Genomic DNA, 19,726 nt, shown 5'->3' on the forward strand with positions numbered 1-19,726 from the left:
ATTTTGGAGCACCCTTATCACAGATATATTACTAAAGCGTGGTGTGGTAGTGCACTGTTGTTTACAGAAACCACATTTTCCACTGAAATGGCCACTAAATTGTCACAAACATGCAGTTTTACTGATAAAACTATATAGTGCACAAACGATATGTGGAAATAGAGTTTTCAGAAAATATTTATCATTTACACGTGGCAGAGAAAAGGGTCTTGATTTGTTTTAATCCCATTACATCTTTGTTTCCATCACAATTCATAGTTACAAAAAATGTGTGTTGTGTGATTTCCTTATGGCTCATTTATTTTTAAAATATTTGTGTGGTTCATTTTCCAGATATTTAAATGTTGTTGTGTATTAGAATAAAATTGACATGCTACAGACCTTCCTTTCACACACCCCCTACCCCAGCAAGCCTGTCACATTGTTCACTTCACAAAATCCTCACACTTTGTAGTTGGAGGGTACTATAGTGGGAAGTGCACCCAGTATCCCCGCTCACTGTGCAGTCATGTTTCCTCTGGCTAGAACTGCTCTCTTGCTGCCTGCTCGTGACATTCAGAGGACTGCAGCAAGGTGGAGCCGTCATAAAGCTGGACCTGATTTCCATGCTAAATATGGCAATATGGGGTTATATATTAACACAGACTGGGATTACATTGAATATTTCAGCTGTTGGTCGAGTTACCCTAAGGGAATGAATAGAAAGACCAGTGTTGTTGACATCTTCACTGATATCAAATTGGAACTGTCTTGATTGCTTTCGTTTTGAATTTGCTCATGCCACACCGAGGCATATTCTGTTCTATTTTACCTTAAACATACCTACATTTTTACCCATGCCATCAAGTCTCGGGAGCCTTTCCACTCGGTGGCACCTGAAATTTCAACACAATTGCTAATTTATCGCAGAACTGTTTAGATCTGGTTACTCTTTCTCTACTAAACATTCCCACGAGCTTAGCTAAGAAAAAAACTTTTCTCTTCGAGTCCCAGAGTGTGGCCCTCCTTGGCAGGTTCTATATGAGTAAATATTAATCTCCCGCCTCTTCTGTCGCCTTCAGCCATTTAATATTTCTCTTTTGTCAGGAGAATACATGGCAAAATGCCCATTTGCCTGCTGCTTGATAAAGACATGTACCAGCAATTATCGATTATGCCCTGGTCACCTTGCATTTTCATCACTGCATGCTGTAGAAAGTGGCGACTAAGAAGGTCTGAGAAGGAGGGGGGTAAGATAGTATTAAAAAATATTGTTTCCATTTTCTGTGACCCAGGCAGTTCACAGAGGGTGTCATATTTAACATTATTGTTTAGCTCTGTCTGGTGAATAATGACACCTCCAGCAGGGATGGTTGGAAGCCAGTTTAGCAGTATCTGGAGAATGGCTGTAGAGTTGCATTCTGATGACTACCGTCTATGGGGCTGGACCAGAATCAAAATTTTTACTATCAGTGTACTTAAACTAGCTCTATTTTGCTTTTAAAGCCAGCATTTGGAGGGGGTTGTTTTATGTCTAACACAAGCCAGTAAACCTCAAGCAACACGTTATACTGCACACCTGACCGTATGATAAATTTATGACTGGCACTTCCTGTTTAGGTGTTGCTTTTCTCACACACTAGTGTACTTCTAAAGGTAACAACCTGCAATCAAATCATACATATTGTTGGAACAGTCCTTGCTGTGGCAGCCTCTCACACATAACGGTGATAGCAATGCTGTCTAGTAAAACAATATAATTTGTTACGTTTTGCTGATTAGGTGCTAAGTTAAGTACACTGAACCAGTGCTTAATTTGTAAATAAAGAGGTGCCGGTGCTCACAGCCCTTCTCTTAAACACGCGGCTGCTGTAATTAAATCTGCCAGCACTAAATACTGAGGCAGCGTAATCCTGAAGCCACCTCGGGCCTCTTCAATCCATTTACGGCCACCGCGCCCCTTCAGCTCATCCTGCAACTTTTTACTTTCTCCCTTTATGACGCTTTTTAATTTTTCCTTCTTTCGTCTTTCCCATATGTGTCTTTTGCTCGCAGCAAATGCTTGAGGCAGAAGAATAAGCGCCGGCCCTCACAAATAAGTGCCGGTGCTCAGCACCGGAAACAACAAGCACAAATTAAGCACTGCACTGAACAGAGACCTACCTAACCCCTGGTTTCCCCAGAGTGTATGGATTTCATCCACCTCTACAAAATCCTAGCAGAGCGCACACAAGCCCAGCATACAAGACACAATGTGACTAGGGCACCAAGGTGGGACAAAAAAGCTGCTACTGTGTCTCTTCCTTTTGATGAAGCTGAAATGAAGGTTTTACATTTATTTGACGCATAAACGTAGTGTGAAATAATCATGTGTGACTTTAACCGAACTAATAAAGATTGTACGGGGACAAAATGTGCCCTCAGAGTAGTTTGCCAACATTTATAAGCGTGCTTTATATAATGTGATGTATTAGATTTGCACTAATCCGACATAATCGTAAACGTGTGCTATGATTTGCTTGTTTGAAATGTTTTAGCTTAGCATTACTTTAGTGCAGGCTTCGGCCTAGTTGCCTGGTCTCACGATTTAGATGCTCGTATTTTTCCAATGTGCTAATAAACGTGTATTTCTGCTTGAAGCTGTACTTTTCCACTGAGATCGTTCACATGCTTATCTTAAGGTTTCGTGCCAGCTTGGCATTTTTCTCTGTGCTCCAAGGTCAATCTGCAGGTGCGGACAATGGAAGCTCTGAAAGTGAGTTAATTGGTATAAAATGTTGCAACTTGCGTACCCGTCTCCAAGGATAATGTATGCTTAAGTAAAAGCTTGAGAACTGTCGTTTTTGATTGGACAATTTGAAGCTAACCTATGAACCCTCCAATGGAAGACCCTACTGGATTTGAACTGTTGCCTATAAAACCCAGGTGCACGAGAGGAAAGTAGCCATTATTGGACATCCCGCCATTTTGCAGGACATTGCAGCTATTATGGCCCACCTTGCTGCGACGCCATTTTGAAAGAGACTTTAATTAATTCTTGCCCTAGAGACTTTAACTTTGATCCCTTTGCATGAAGTAGTAGTTTATCTTGGCGCTGTGAGGCAATTGCCCCGTCCACCTTGCCCCTTTGCCCCGTCCCATGCTGATCGAGAAACGGTACCTGTGAGACGAAGACTTCCTTGAATGCTGATTGTAATTGGTAAATATGAAAGGAAATTGTACAATTGCATTGTGTTTCTTTTAGGTAACCAACTGCTGATTTTTTGACAAGATCCCTAGCTAGGAGTTTTCTAAATTAATGTTGCTAAATTGTTTTTGCATGAAGTCCCACATGCCGATGCTAATTTGAGGTTAGATGAGGATTCCTTTTGTTGCACGATGCAATTTGAGACCTTGTTATGCTGGCTAAATGTATGCAATTAGCTCATTACAGATTATAGTTTTAGTGATTTGCATTGCTATTATCGAATGCCTTGTTATTCAAATGCTGCATAGATTGCACTTGTTTCGCCGTTATGGACAGCTATTAATGTTCATTTATGTTTATCATTTGGTGTTGAGACACATCTATATTGTGCTAGCTTTGTTAATATAGGGAAATAAATTCACTAACTTTGAATAAACTGGTGTGGTTATTCCTGACTGAAAGGTCAGGGTTCGCCAAAATGTATTCTGGATTAATTGTTAAGTGTTATGTTGATCAGGGTATTGCTTATGTTCGTTATTGATTATTGATTAGATTAAATTGACCGATATAGAGTAAGGAGAGTCCCACTTAGCCAAAAGATTCATCGGCCTAAAGAGCGTCCAGAAACAGGTAAATTATTAGTACGGAACGCTCTATCAGTAGATGGTAGCAGAGGACGGTTACGCCTTTTGGGACCCCGTACTCTTAAAGTACATGGTGTTGAATTAACGGTTACGCCCTTTGAGACCCCACCAGAGAAGTTGAATTAGATTTTTCTTGTATAAAACAGATTGACAGAATGATGATGGGCTAGGTCCACCGCGACTTTCCCGGGATCTCGGAGCTTGCGAATGAACAGAATGGAGGTGTGAGGTCAGCGTTGGCGGTACTAGTGATGGTATGAGTGAAGTTAGGGTTTTTGCGCTTGCACAGCTTATTGCCGCAGATTGTGTGAAAAGGTTGCGAGGAATTTTTTTTTTCTTTTTAGAGGATAGCGGAGGTGCGACTCTGAGTGTAGAAGTAGAGAAGTCGTCGAACTTCATAGAAATAGCGGAGGTGCGACTCCGAGTGTGAGAGTAGGGAAGTCGTCGAACTTCATGTGCGTGTGGCGCTTCGTGCATAAAAAGGTCCACGTGGTTGTTGTTGTTGAGACGGGCCCTGCGAGGTCAAGAGACTCCGGAGTATGTTGTTTTATGTTGTGGTCTGGGCGGTTTAGTAGGTTGATCGGGCGTGGTCAACGAGTCGGTACGCGTGTTAAGGGAGTGAAAGAAACTTCGACTTCGGGCTTTGACAAAATTCTAAGTGCGCTAGAATAGATCACTGACAAGTTGAGAGCAGAGTCTGCGGGTCAGATTTGCTTGCGAATGTGGGGACCGAGAAAGATGGAATAACTGCCGAGGCTAGTGAAAAATCCCTAAGGTCCTGAAGCGATTGTGTTACCCTTCCTGTAGTAAACCGACAGATCTGTTTTATATTTTTGGTAGCTCGCGATACATGCAAGAAGTTGTTACGAGAGGAGCTGAGTGAAGGAAGACTAGCCGCGAGGCTTTGTCAGCCGCAGTGTGTATGAGTGTGACGTCACTAGGAGCCGCGCTGGGATAGGTTGGTTGCAGAGAAGGGTCGCGCACGGATTGGACGCAGTCCGTAGGGCTCGATTGGAAGGGGAAAGGCAAGCGAAGAGTATTCCGGGAATTAAAGTCACCTATTGATTACAAATTTTGTGAAACAAAAGACGAGAAAAATGAAATTTTTTAAAGCATTAAGGAGTGCGATGAAAGGGGAGTCTTACATTAAAGCGAGCGTAGGAGAGGAGACGCCGCCCGAAGGTACACCAGCTTACATTGTAATGGAGGAAAAAGGGGTAGCTCCGTGCCTTTGGCTAAAGCAATGGCACAAGCTGACAGAGAAACATGGGAGCGTAGCGTTCCCGATCCATGGGACATTCAATATAAGGATCCTAGAGAATTTGAGATTCGCGATGTACGACATGAAGGTACCTCCAAGGCCAGCACAGTTTGAGGCTCTAGCAATTTGGGAACTGATGGCTAGACAGCAACAGCAAAATAAGTTCGAGACCAGGATAAGAAAGGTAGAAAAGACACTAGCGGACGCTAGGTGGGATAATGCACAGAAGGTGTGGAGGTCAGATGTATTGCAGGGGATAAAATTGTTTCCCGCAATTACTAAGGAAGAAGAGGAGACAGGTAAGAAAGCTACCTGTAAGACAAACAGGAAGTGTTCCAAGGATAGGGAGGACGAGGAAAAGTTGAGAAGAGAAGAGGAGTTAGAGGATGAGGAGTTAATCATGCAATTGCTGAACGACCGTCCACCACCTTATGCAGAGAGTGGACAAGGTCCAAGTACCAGTTCTGCCCCTCCGGCACCGGTACAGAACAGTGAAACTCAGAGTTCAGGAGCATCATCGGGGTCTAAGGACCCGAGTTTACTGTTCACCCCGCAGATACCGCAGGTTAGGAGAATATATCCAGATGTGCCCATGTTGAAACCAGCAGAAAATTATCAGCCGCAGGTCCCAAGGTATTACAGCAGCGACAACAGTACGGGAATGATTCTAGATCCAACCGTAATGGGAGGACAGAATGGTCACAACCCAACCCTGGCACAAGCTGAATCAACCCAGTTTTTGATGCCTCAAAAGCAGATGCAGGGGGGAACTGCACATGCTCAAATGACGGGGAGTCAGAGGGGCATGCCGGCAATGATGACCCATAGTGTGGGAATGAACATGTCTCAGAACATGGGGAATGGACAGAACCCAGATGCGATATCACTTCCCATTACTGTAGGTCCACCGGTACCTTTGTACAGTCAGCCTAACTTAGGTATGAGCGGTCAGGGATCAATGCTGCAGAATGGTACAGAAAGGAGGTGCATAGAAAACACTCCAGGGATAACTCCGATAGCGGCTCAGCCAACTGGATCTGGGTCCTTGATGGAGTTTAGTCCTATATGTGCTCATTCGACACTGGTGAGGTCGAGTCCCCCATTGATAATACCTCTAACATCGAACACTGAAAAGTTGCCGCAACCATCAATGGCAGTCGATGTGAATGCTACACTGACGGGGTTGAATGCACAACAGCTGACACAGTGGTTCAACAGTCTGAATTCCACACAAAGCTCAGCCAGTGGGAAGGGAGAAGATTATCTGAATAGGGTCAGGTTGAACATGGAAGCACAAGAATTGGTGGAAGGGACTATGGGTGTGAATAGGTTAGAGTCCTACTCGGAAGAAGAGCTGAGGTATCTATGTCCCAGGATTACGAGAGAAGTGAACAAGGTACATAAAAGCTTGCAGGAAATAGCTGACAAAAACGGGGTTGACATAGACAAGACAAAACACTTGAGCAGGAGCTACAGATTGGACTTTGGGACCACAGACTTTGAACACATGAGGTCAGCAGGCATGAAGGCGCACCTTAGAGAATTGCTGCAGAGTGCACAAGTGTGGAGGTGCTTAGACAAATGGGAAAGCAGATGGGTAAAGAGAAAAGAAAAGAGGAAAGACAGTGTCCCAGAGCTCAACGAGAAAAGACCACAGAGTAGTGATGCAGTAACAATGTTACCAATGAGGGAGACAGCAGGGGGAAAGTTAATACATGTACCATGGCACAGAAGCGACATTCAGTCTTTTACGGATGATTTTCCTAAACTGAGAGAGAAACCGATTGAATGGTATCAACAGACTGACAGGTTTGTGAAGCTTGCAAAATGTCTCTGGGAAGACCTGAACACTCTCTTTGAGATTGTGGTTCCGGCAGATTTGTGGGAGGATTGCAAAAGAGCTGTAGGTTGGCCGACAAGTGAACCAGAGAGAGACAGGGATACGGGTGCACCATCACCTATGGTGATGAGCTTGTACTATAAGGTGATTGAGCATTTGAAGACGAAGGTTGCCGTGAAAAACGTGGATTGGCAGAAGATCGATCGAACTGCCCAAGAGGCTAAAGAATCGATTCATAGTTACTATGAGAGGTTGTTGAAGGCGTTCAAGAACTACAGCGGCACGGAAACAATAGAGGCGAAGGACATGCTTCATTTTGTGTTTAGATTTGTGGAAGGGCTGAGACCAGAGATAAGTCAGATGATAAAGTCGCATTTGATTTGTTGGCAGTCGAAACCTATTGATGAGGTGTTGAATTATGCGAAATACTGTAGCGACGAAATTGAAGTGAAACAGAAAAAGTTGAAAGAGAAAGTGATGATGATGCAACTTAAAGCAGCTCAGACAGGTCTGCAAGGTTTGCAAGGGTTGCAAGGGTTCCAACAGCAGGTACCGCAACCGCAGCCGCAGTTGCAGGGAAATATAATGTTTCAGCCACAGGCGAGAGGCAGAGGCAGAGGAGGTTTTGGGAATAATGGTCCGGATTTGAACACTGTTGTGACTCCGAATGGTGTGCAGGCATTGAAAAAGGTGATGCCGTGTCACGTGTGCGGAATCGTCGGTCATTGGAAACGCGAGTGCCCGATGGTGGTGCAGGAAGGTGCAGGTGTTGGTCAGCAAAACAATGATGTCAATGCATTTCAGACAATGAGGGGACCAAAAATGAGAGGTCCAAACCCAAATTTTCAGACCATAAATCAGTTGCAGGGATTACAACCTATGCAGCCGCAGCAGATGCAGATGCCCCGTATGCAGATGACGCAAATGCAGCCAATGCAACAGCAGTTACCCATGGTACCTAATCAGCAAATGCAAATACCCTTGGCACCAATGAGTCAGCAGCAAGTGATGGTTCCTCCACAGGTCTCGGGTCAGGTAATGAATACAAATGGCACCGTACAACAGTTCCCATTACACAGTGAGGATGGAATAAACAATGTATGGGAGAGTGAAAGTTCAGGAGAGGAAGGAGATTGTGTGCTTGCAGCATCCTTGGAAGTTGATCAAAGGGGTCCGTACGTGGAGGGAAGAGTAATGGGTCATCGTGTCTCATTCTTGGTTGACACTGGAGCCACACGTTCAACTGTTAAGAGCATTGAAGTACCAAATTTGCCACTCTCAGGGAGAACAGTTCAAGTGGTGGGAGTAGCAAACAGGCACCTGACGAACCCAATCACAGATCCGGTACCAGTCAGCATTGGCAACTATCAAGGGTTACATAAATTTGTGGTGTGTGACTCAAGCCCGATAGCACTGTTAGGGAGAGACCTATTGTGCAAGTTGGGATGTTCGATTATGTGTTCGAACGAGGGAATTAAAATTCAGACGAGCAGTGATGGGGAAGAAGAGGACAGTGTAGAGGGGGATGAGATGGAAACTGTCGATGAAGAGTATCCTCTGATTTGTCTTTTCCCGATGATAACTGAAGAAGATATTCCAGCTGAATTACGGGAAACAGTCGGAAAGGAAGTGTGGGATATGACAGGGAAAGAGGTGGGATTGATGAAAGGAGTGGAACCAGTGAAAGTGACTGTAAAACCCAATGCAATCTTTCCCCAGACCCCACAATACCACATGGCACAAGACACCCTCATGAAAGTTGCCCAACTCATTGACGAATTTGTAAAGCAGGGAGTACTGAAAGAAGTGTTAAGCAGTCCATGTAATTCACCAATCATGGGACTAATAAAGCCGAGTGGAAAGGTCCGAATTGTACAGGACTTGAGGAAAATAAACGACATCATAATTAAATGTTGCCCTGTCGTACCAAATCCAGCTGTGATAATGTTTCAAGTCCCTTGCGATGCCGAGTGGTTCTCAGTCATCGACTTGTCACAAGCATTCTTTTCTGTGCCTCTTCATGAGGACAGCCAATTCCTCTTTTGTTTCAAATTCCTAGACAGAGTGTACAGTTGGTGTCGAATTCCTCAAGGGTTTTCTGAGTCACCGTCAATATTCAATCAGGTTCTAAAGAAAGACTTGGAAGCATTAGAATTGCCATTCGAATCAACCCTAGTACAGTACATCGATGACTTGCTGATTGCATCAAAGACAGAAAGTGGCTGCACAGCCGATACCATTGCCCTGTTGAACCATTTGGGAAGGAATGGACACAAGGTGTCTCCTTCCAAATTGCAGTTCTGTCAGAAGAAAGTGAAATACTTGGGTCACCAGATAGAGAAAGGGTCACGAAGAATAATGAAGGAAAGAATAACAAGTGTACTTCAAATGAGTCCACCAAAGACAAGGAGGGAGGTGAGGAAGTTTTTGGGAATGGTAAGCTACTGTCATCAGTGGATTCCCAACTTCTCAACTCTAGCAAAGCCTTTACTGAAGCTGACCCAGAAGGATGCCTTGGATCAAATTGAGCTGAAAGGAGATGAGATGGATGCTTTTATTGACTTGAAAGAATGCATGTGTAGGGCTCCAGCTTTAGGTATGCCTGATTACACAAAGCCTTTCACATTGTTTTGTCATGAACGTGATGCATGTTCTTTGTCTGTCTTGACTCAAGCCCACGGTGGCATAAACAGACCAGTAGCGTATTTTTCAGCTACTTTGGATCCGGTCGCAGCAGCACTTCCAGGGTGTTTGCGCGCCGTAGCAGCAGTTGGTATCAGCCTCACTCAGAGTGAAGGAATAGTGATGGGACACCCAGTAACAGTCATGGTCCCTCACTCGGTTGAGATACTTTTGACCCGCTCCCGAACGCAACACATGACTGGAGCAAGACTCACAAGGTATGAAACGATAATTTTGGGCTCACCGAACGTGCAGCTGAAAAGGTGCACTACGTTGAATCCAGCAACCTTGCTTCCCGGTGAAAATGCTGAAGTTGAGAACGCTGAAGACGTCGAGCATGACTGCCTTCAGGTGACTGAATTTTGCACCAAACCTCGACCTGACATTAAGGATACTAAGCTTGATGAAAATGACCAAATTGTTTTCGTTGATGGTTCATGTCTAAGAGATGGGATGGGAATTTTGAAAGCAGGATATGCTGTATGTACTGTAACAGGTGTCTTGGAAGCGGCCTGGCTTCAAGGAGTCTATTCTGCACAAGTAGCAGAACTTGTAGCCCTCACAAGAGCATGCCAATTGTCTACACTGATGAAAGTCACCATTTACACTGATAGTCAGTACGGGTTTGGAATAGTGCACGACTTTGGACAACTATGGTCACAGAGAGGTTTCCTGACTTCTTCAGGGTCCCCAGTGAAAAACGGGGAGAGAATAAGGGAATTGTTACACGCCATTCAGATGCCAGCCGAAGTTGCAGTGGTAAAGTGTAGTGCTCATACAAAAGGACAGGATTATGTCTCTCTGGGAAATGCATATGCGGATCAAGTCGCAAGATTTTGTGCCTTGAACTGTATATTACTCAGAGATGAATGGAATTCGATGAGTGAACCAGAACTCGAACCAGCTGAAGCATTTGCCTTGAAGGTCGTAGATACAATAGATGAATTAAAAGCATTACAGAATAGCGTCAGGGAGGATGAAAGAGATTCATAGATTAAATCACAATGGCCCTCATTCTGACCTTGGCGGGCGGCGGAGGCCGCCCGCCAAAGTCCCGCCGTCAGCTTACCGTTCCGCGGTCGAAAGACCGCGGCGGTAATTCTGACTTTCCCGCTGGGCTGGCGGGCGGTCGCCTTCAGGCCGCCCGCCAGCCCAGCGGGAAAGAGGCTTCCACGATGAAGCCGGCTCGGAATCGAGCCGGCGGAGTGGAAGCTGTGCGACGGGTGCAGTTGCACCCGTCGCGTATTTCACTGTCTGCGCAGCAGACAGTGAAATACATTTAGGGGCCCTCTTACGGGGGCCCCTGCAATGCCCATGCCAGTGGCATGGGCACTGCAGGGGCCCCCAGGGGCCCTGCGACCCCCCCTACCGCCATCCGGATCCCGGCTGTCGGACCGCCGGGATCTGGATGGCGGTAGGGGGGGTCGGAATCCCCTCGGCGGCGCAGCAAGCTGCGCCGCCGTGGAGGATTCAATGGGGCGGCGGTACACTGGCGGGAGCCCGCCAGTGGTGCCGGTCCGACCGCGGCTTTACCGCCGCGGTCGGAATCCCCATTGGAGCACCGCCGGCCTGTCGGCGGTGCTCCCGCGGTCCTCCGCCCTGGCGGTCTTTGACCGCCAGGGTCAGAATGACCGCCAATGTATAAAGAGACCAGATGAGTTATGGGTTTCAAATGAGGGAAAATTTGTTTTGCCAAATAGTCTCTTATCGCAGCTTGCGCGGTTCTATCATGGGCAGGCTCACCTAGGGAGAGATGCCATGATAAGATTGTTCAAAACTGATTGGTTTAACCCCAGATTTCGTCAAGCTGCAGAAGCAGTTTGCCATCGATGTGTCACTTGCCAGCAGATGAACCCAGGGAAGGGAACGGTTGTGAACGCGAGCCACATTGGCAGAGCCAGTGGCCCGTTTAGTAGGATGCAGATAGACTTCATTGAGATACCTGTGCATGGAGGTCTGAAGTATGTGTTGGTGATTGTGTGCATTTTTAGTCACTGGATTGAAGCATACCCCACACGTAGAAATGACAGCCTTACAGTTGCAAAGCTATTGTTGAGGGAGTTAATACCACGTTTCGGATTCCCGATCTCTTTAGAATCAGATAGGGGAAGTCACTTCAATAACGAGGTGATAAAGTTACTTTGCGAAGCGCTGAACATTGAGCAAAAACTGCATTGTAGCTATCGCCCTGAAGCCTCAGGACTGGTGGAACAAATGAATGGTACACTGAAATCGAGAATGGGGAAAATATGTGCATCGACAAATTTGAAATGGCCTGACGCATTGCCTTTGGTGCTAATGTCAATGAGAAACACCCCTGATAGAAAAACTGCATTGTCTCCGCACGAAATTCTCATGGGCAGGGCTATGAGACTTCCTGCAGTTCCCGCAAACGCGCTTTTGAATATTACAGATGATATGGTGTTAGACTACTGCAAGGGTCTGGCTGACGTGGTTCGCTCTTTCTCTCACCAGGTGGAAGCGACCACCTTACCACCGATCCAAGGTCCAGGACACGTACTGAAAGCAGGTGACTGGGTCGTGGTAAAGAAGCACGTGAGAAAGTCGTGTCTGGAACCCCGTTGGAAAGGCCCTTTCCAAGTGATCCTGACGACAACTACCGCTGTGAAGTGTGCGGGAGTTCCCAACTGGATTCACGCCAGTCACACAAAGAAAGTGTTGTGTCCCACAGATGAGGAAGTTGAAGCGCTGAAACTGCCAGTGCCTGATAAAACAGTGCTGAGCGCTGAGACAGAGCAAAAGCAAACTGAAAGCGAACAGGCAGAAACAGGAGAGAGAGAAATATTCTCTGAGGACGAAGCAACCGACTCACATTGGGGAAGGCCAAGGAGAAACCTCAGACAGCGACGAAGCAGCTGAAGGTGACAAAGATCCTGAAGCAGCTGAGGGTAGGAAAGAGCCTGAAGCAGCTGAAGGTGACAAAGAGCCTGAAGCAGCTGAAAGTGATAAAGAGCCTGACGAAAGTAACGGTGACGAAGGGCTCGAAAGAGGTGAAAAAGCAGGAGAGCCTGATCAGAGGAGGGCTTTCCCAGAAGCAGACGATACAGAAAAAGAAAAAGAGAACGTGATTGATTCCCCAGAAGGAGGAGACAAGGCAGAACAGAACGAAAAGGTTCAAGCTTCCACAGAAAAGATCGCAGGTCCATCAAATGGACATGGTGCAAAGAGGAGACTAAGTATATCACCAATAAAAGAAAAGACTAAAGAAAGTTCGAACGACGGAGAAAGGCCAAAAGTGAAAGAGAAAAGAAAGGAAGTGACTGTCGTGGTACCATCCTCAAGTGAAGGAAAAGACTTGGCCAAAGAGGAAAGTACCAGTGAGGCAGAATCGAAAAGAGATGCAAAATTGAAAAGGAAAAGGATACCAAACAGGAGGTATTCCGGTCCAGAATGGGCATACGTAGTCAATGACGATTGGACTGACGAATTTGTATCTCTTAGCCTCGAGAACGAAGAAGAAGAGATACCAATAGAAAAGAAAAGTTTTATGGACTCTGTTGATTGAAAGGGTGATAAATGACATTGCTTGCTACAATCTAACGTGATACAAACAACCAGCTGAGACATTGCTAAACCGGATGAGACATTTGCTGAACTGATAAAAGACTGAGTTATTGCCGAATTGAGACAAATGCTGCTAACCGATAAGTGACTTGGCCTCTTGAAGAAGACTGTGTGAACATTGCGCTCGTTCAGCTTTGTAACTGAATTGCTAAATAGTTTCTTTTATAGGTGCTTCTAGCTCTCTGATTCTATACAGATCATGGCTACGCAAAACAGTAGAAAGAAATATTGTAAATATGTGTGTGTAGGCTTGATAATTGCATGTGTACTAATAATAATGGCAATTGTGCTTGGAATGCATGGTAAGAGTGAGAATGAGAAAATTGATGCTTCTACTTTTGCTCCTGTTACTGTCACTGAACTAACCGCATTGAAAAGACTAGAATTAGATGAGAGACTCTTGCATGATAAGAAAGAACTTTCGTATAATGTTTTCTATCGCTTGCTAACAGAGTATGTTGAGACTATGGATGCGAAAGATTGTTATGTGTGTACACAGATACCGACATCAGTAAAGGAAGGGGTGACTTATCACCACATGCCTCTTACATACGGGATTACATGTAGTATAGTAATGTCTAGATTTTATGGTCAAACTAACATACAGTATTTTTACTCGAATTATGATGTTACCTTTGCATATGTTCCTATAATAGCGCAGCTAAGCCAGATTGCTAAAGATTGGGATGTTAAGATAATGAGGGAATTTTTCGAGCCAATGCAACCTTTTGAAACGGCTCACGCTCATAGGGAAAACCTTACCTGCTCGCTCTCTGCAGTAGAAATAAGCTTTTTAGATCGCACAGATGATAGAAGGGCACAAATGAATGCAAAATTAGAAAAAGAACTACATAAGAGGACTTCAGTAGATAATTATGATTTTGCCGCAATAAAGACACAAGGGAGAATAGCTTTAGATGCTTGGCATGTAGGGAAATTTTGTATATATCGAGGTGAATCTTATTATGATAACATTTTCGTAGGAGCGAGTGAGTGTAAACATACGTTTATCTTTAAGGCCAAATGGACATTCATGATGGACGGACTTGACCCTGTCATTCCAGGTGTATATTACATTTGTGGGTATAATGCCTATTATCGTCTTCCAAAGGGATGGTGGGGGAGATGTTATTTGGGTATAGTGTTCCCAAAGGTTTATCAACTGGATGACCTATCGATGATTCCAAAGACATCTGGATCCCATCGTATCCAGAAAAGAGAGACCGCAGCTGCTGTGGTAGGAGATATATTTGGAGCCATGATTCCTTCATTGGGAGTCGTGTTGAATTCCATCAAAATAAGAAAGTTGTCTACTATAGTGGATAACATGTTGACAAAGTTTTCAGGTGCTATAATCCTGATAGATGCTGAACTTGCAGCGGAAAGAGCTATGACTCTTCAAAATAGGCTTGCTTTAGACATTCTTTTAGCAAAGGATGGCGGCGTTTGCAAAATGCTTGGTGCGCGCCACTGTTGCACGTATATTCCCGACAACAGTGTGAAAATTAAAACTATGCTTGCTAATCTAACAAAAGAGAGTGCAGATTTGAAGGAATTGAAAGAACCAGGAGTGTGGGAGAAGGTTGGAAAAGGACTTGCTTCAGTGGGAAATTGGATTGGTGGAATTTGGAATGGAATATTACTAAAAATAATACAGGGAATTTTAATAGTACTGATTTGCATATTTGGAATTTGGGGAATAAAAAGGGGAATAATAATGATTATGGAAAGAATTAAAAGAAGGAAGGAAGGAAGAGAAAATGATGAAAAGAATGGCAGAAGAATACAAAGCGAAAACTAGGGGAATTAAAAGGAAAAGAGAACTGACAGAATTTTAATGGAATAAAATTTGTGGGCATGATTTTGTGTGATGACAAGTAGTCATCAGAGGAGGGATTGATGAAGCTGAAATGAAGGTTTTACATTTATTTGACGCATAAACGTAGTGTGAAATAATCATGTGTGACTTTAACCGAACTAATAAAGATTGTACGGGGACAAAATGTGCCCTCAGAGTAGTTTGCCAACATTTATAAGCGTGCTTTATATAATGTGATGTATTAGATTTGCACTAATCCGACATAATCGTAAACGTGTGCTATGATTTGCTTGTTTGAAATGTTTTAGCTTAGCATTACTTTAGTGCAGGCTTTGGCCTAGTTGCCTGGTCTCACGATTTAGATGCTCGTATTTTTCCAATGTGCTAATAAACGTGTATTTCTGCTTGAAGCTGTACTTTTCCACTGAGATCGTTCACATGCTTATCTTAAGGTTTCGTGCCAGCTTGGCATTTTTCTCTTTGCTCCAAGGTCAATCTGCAGGTGCGGACAATGGAAGCTCTGAAAGTGAGTTAATTGGTATAAAATGTTGCAACTTGCGTACCCGTCTCCAAGGATAATGTATGCTTAAGTAAAAGCTTGAGAACTGTCGTTTTTGATTGGACAATTTGAAGCTAACCTATGAACCCTCCAATGGAAGACCCTACTGGATTTGAACTGTTGCCTATAAAACCCAGGTGCACGAGAGGAAAGTAGCCATTATTGGACATCCCGCCATTTTGCAGGACATTGCAGCTATTATGGCCCACCTTGCTGCGACGCCATTTTGAAAGAGACTTCGATGCTTTCTCTAATCGAGAGAAAGAGACTTTAATTAATTCTTGCCCTAGAGACTTTAACTTTGATCCCTTTGCATGAAGTAGTAGTTTATCTTGGCGCTGTGAGGCAATTGCCCCGTCCACCTTGCCCCTTTGCCCCGTCCCATGCTGATCGAGAAACGGTACCTGTGAGACGAAGACTTCCTTGAATGCTGATTGTAATTGGTAAATATGAAAGGAAATTGTACAATTGCATTGTGTTTCTTTTAGGTAACCAACTGCTGATTTTTTGACAAGATCCCTAGCTAGGAGTTTTCTAAATTAATGTTGCTAAATTGTTTTTGCATGAAGTCCCACATGCCGATGCTAATTTGAGGTTAGATGAGGATTCCTTTTGTTGCACGATGCAATTTGAGACCTTGTTATGCTGGCTAAATGTATGCAATTAGCTCATTACATATTATAGTTTTAGTGATTTGCATTGCTATTATCGAATGCCTTGTTATTCAAATGCTGCATAGATTGCACTTGTTTCGCCGTTATGGACAGCTATTACTGTTCATTTATGTTTATCATTTGGTGTTGAGACACATCTATATTGTGCTAGCTTTGTTAATATAGGGAAATAAATTCACTAACTTTGAATAAACTGGTGTGGTTATTCCTGACTGAAAGGTCAGGGTTCGCCGAAATGTATTCTGGATTAATTGTTAAGTGTTATGTTGATCAGGGTATTGCTTATGTTCGTTATTGATTATTGATTAGATTAAATTGACCGATATAGAGTAAGGAGAGTCCCACTTAGCCAAAAGATTCATCGGCCTAAAGAGCGTCCAGAAACAGGTAAATTATTAGTACGGAACGCTCTATCACTTTCACAAGCATCCTCACAGATTTATACTGATTGCTCGAGGGAAAATGATGTTTTCACGTGATTGAAAACATACTGACCGAAGCTGATAGAGTATTTTTTCACATGGGCAGTGTTCAAGCAACCCTGATACTTCTAGACTGAATAGTGGGTTTACGAACAAGCTAGTAATGCCATAAATTGTATTGGAACTGACCAGTGAGGGAATATAACCCTTACAATACAACTGGTGTGAACCATCTTGGGGCGTGGGTGTTTTTTTAATTAGAGAAGCAGAAATATTACATTTTTAGAATGTGCAATATTAGGAATATGTAAATCGCAACAAAATACAACATGTTAGAGCGTCACACCTCGACCTGAAAATGTAACCATTAACAGATGCAAAACATCAAGGAACCAATGTGCATGTTAAATTACAGATTTAATGAATGCATCGTTCTAATTGACTTTCACATTAGCAGACTTTGTAACTGATGACTATTGCGGCCGAGGACTCGTGTCAGTTGTCAACAGTGTGTTTTACATTCAAAGACAAGTTATCATGCACACTGCTAGGTCCATGCAGAACCATCCCACATTGCTACTGTCACTGCTGCTTTTTGTCAGAACACCGATGGCTTTAGGGCTCCCAGTGTTCAGTTGAAACAAGTATGCAAACACTTTGCTCACTAGTTAGTAGTTAAGGACTTACGTCTGGCACCTGGCTGGCTCGGGTTCTTCTTGGAAGTTTATCTCTTTTTGCACCACGGAAAAGTGGAGTCGGAAAATCCCGCCGATCAAGATGTCGCCATTTCTTGAGAATCCACTGGCATTGCCTCTCTTGAACTGGCACCCGGGCACCAGGCTGTGGGCAACAGACACTGGCATCAAGCAGCACAAGAGGAGGTACACGACTGCACGAATGCTCAGAAGATGATTGATCAAGGCCATCGGTGTCAAATCTCTGCTTGCTAGAAGGACTGTCTTGCCCACTGCGTTGATGAATTTGTAATCATGAAACACTGCTATATTGAAGTGTGTTTGTGGATTAAAGGTGGGGGTACTAGTTATACATCTTGCTATGACCCTTTACCTGCTCATATAATGTTCTTGCCTCATCACATTCAACTTATGGTCATTCTCATACAATTATATCACCAAACGAGAGGCAACGTACTGTAAAAATGAACAGAAACGTATGTTACCATAAGAAGTATGTGAGGGGATGTCTTTGTGTGCGTGTGTGTGAGTGTGTTAGCATAATGAGTGTCTCATACTTAAGTTCATGTGTGTTTATTAATCATTAGCAGACAATTGTATTTTCTTCTGTGAGGGGCTGTCATATATAAGCAGCAAATATTAGTACAAAGTTGTCACACTCTAAAAAGGCCACTGTCTAAAAAGTATTTTCCCAGTACTGTGTAGCTGTTCTGCCTCACATGGTGGTCATTTGTTTCTCCATAAAGGTGTCTTACGCTCTTTTATACCCTCCAGTGCTTCCAAGAGAGGAACTGGTGGGTCCACAGAGGATGGCGGTAATTGTGTTTAATAACACGAGACCTTGGATGATTGTTGAAGCTCAAGTGAAGAAGTGTTCACTGAACAAACTGTAGTCGTGAGATGGACTGGTGGATTAGGAAATGACACGCAAATAATGAAATTAGGCCCCCAGAGATATAATAGGTTCTATCACTATTACACACACACATACCTTCTTTGACCTGTGATCATTTAATCTAACAATTTTGAGACTGATTGTAGAGAAATTGCCATGGTTGACAGGTCTGAGGCAGTGCTGTCCCAGTCAGCCACATTTTTGTCAGACATCCCCTCTCCGACAGCGGAGTCTCCCTACAGTTAAGCATAGGGAACATTTTTAAAATATTTTTTGTAAAAGTAAGTTCATTTTACATATTTACTTTAAATTTAGAACAAAAATTGCTACAGCACTATTCAATTGATATTAAAATATTGCAATAAAATGTTAATTCATGGAAATATTTTAACTCAATATTGTTTTGAATTTTAAATTCGATAAATGAATTCCCACATAAAGAAAAACTACTTTGTAGTGTGAATTAATAATTATTAAAGGTGATATATAGAATTGATTAAAATTAATGTAATTATTTTAATAAAATATATTGTCACATTATTTTTTAATTCAAAATAATTTATTAAAATATTTCAGACCTAAAAAACACGTACTATTTATATGTAAATATATATGTTTAACATTAATTGAGATCTATCTATATTCTATTTATACTGTTAACTATTTTAAATAATATAATTTAACATTATTTCCTTTGGGAGGGTGTTACTGTATTAGTGTATTGCTGCACTTACTAATGTTGTTTTTAGCAACTGTCTTTTGGAAAGACAAAGGTGGTCATTATGAACATGGCGGTAATGACCGCCACGCCAGCGGTGGCGGTCATTACCACCAACAGCATGGTGGTCCAGACCGCCATATTCTGAACTCAGTAGTGAACTGGCTGCAAAGCAGGCAGTTCACTACCACCCACTGCCAGGCCAGAATCGACCACTGGGCCGACGTTAGGCACATTCGACCCTGCGGTGGAGGCCGGACCAGCAGTGTACCCCGCCTGGCAATCCCTAGCTGAAAGCATACGGGTGACAGGAATTCTCATTCCTGTCACCTGTATGTGACATGCAAGGCCCCCCCTTGCCACTACCATGCACACCCACCGCCCCAAGCACCTAGAACCGCCCCACCCCCGAAACCCGAAAAGCGACCCTCCCAACCCTCCTCCCCTAAATCACCATGTAAGCCTCCCAGCTCCCCCCTCACTATCCCCCACCCCGCCCAATTCATACAGGTCCCCCGAACTCCAGCCCCCCACATCTTCATGCACCCATACACCTACATGCAAACACGCAGACACACATCCCCCCTTCACAAACACTCACGAACACCTCCATGCACTCACGCACACCCCCTTACCCCCCTTCCCTCTCGGACAACACTTACCTTTTCCAACGCGCTTCTCCGGGAAGGAACAGGCTCTTTGGATGCTGCTCCGCCAGCATCGCCATGTCTCCATACACCGCCACTCCTATATCTGCTTCATTATA

At 43.8% G+C, this 19,726-nt stretch overlaps 1 pseudogene; it reads left to right on the forward strand.

Moving 5' to 3' along the window:
• Window positions 1–508: 508 nt before the first annotated feature.
• Window positions 509–698, forward strand: LOC138267780 (cytochrome c oxidase subunit 7B, mitochondrial pseudogene; annotated as a pseudogene).
• The last annotated feature ends 19,028 nt before the right edge of the window (window positions 699–19,726 follow it).

The sequence above is a fragment of the Pleurodeles waltl genome, chromosome 12, assembly GCF_031143425.1.
Source record: "Pleurodeles waltl isolate 20211129_DDA chromosome 12, aPleWal1.hap1.20221129, whole genome shotgun sequence".
Lineage (NCBI taxonomy): Eukaryota > Metazoa > Chordata > Amphibia > Caudata > Salamandridae > Pleurodeles > Pleurodeles waltl.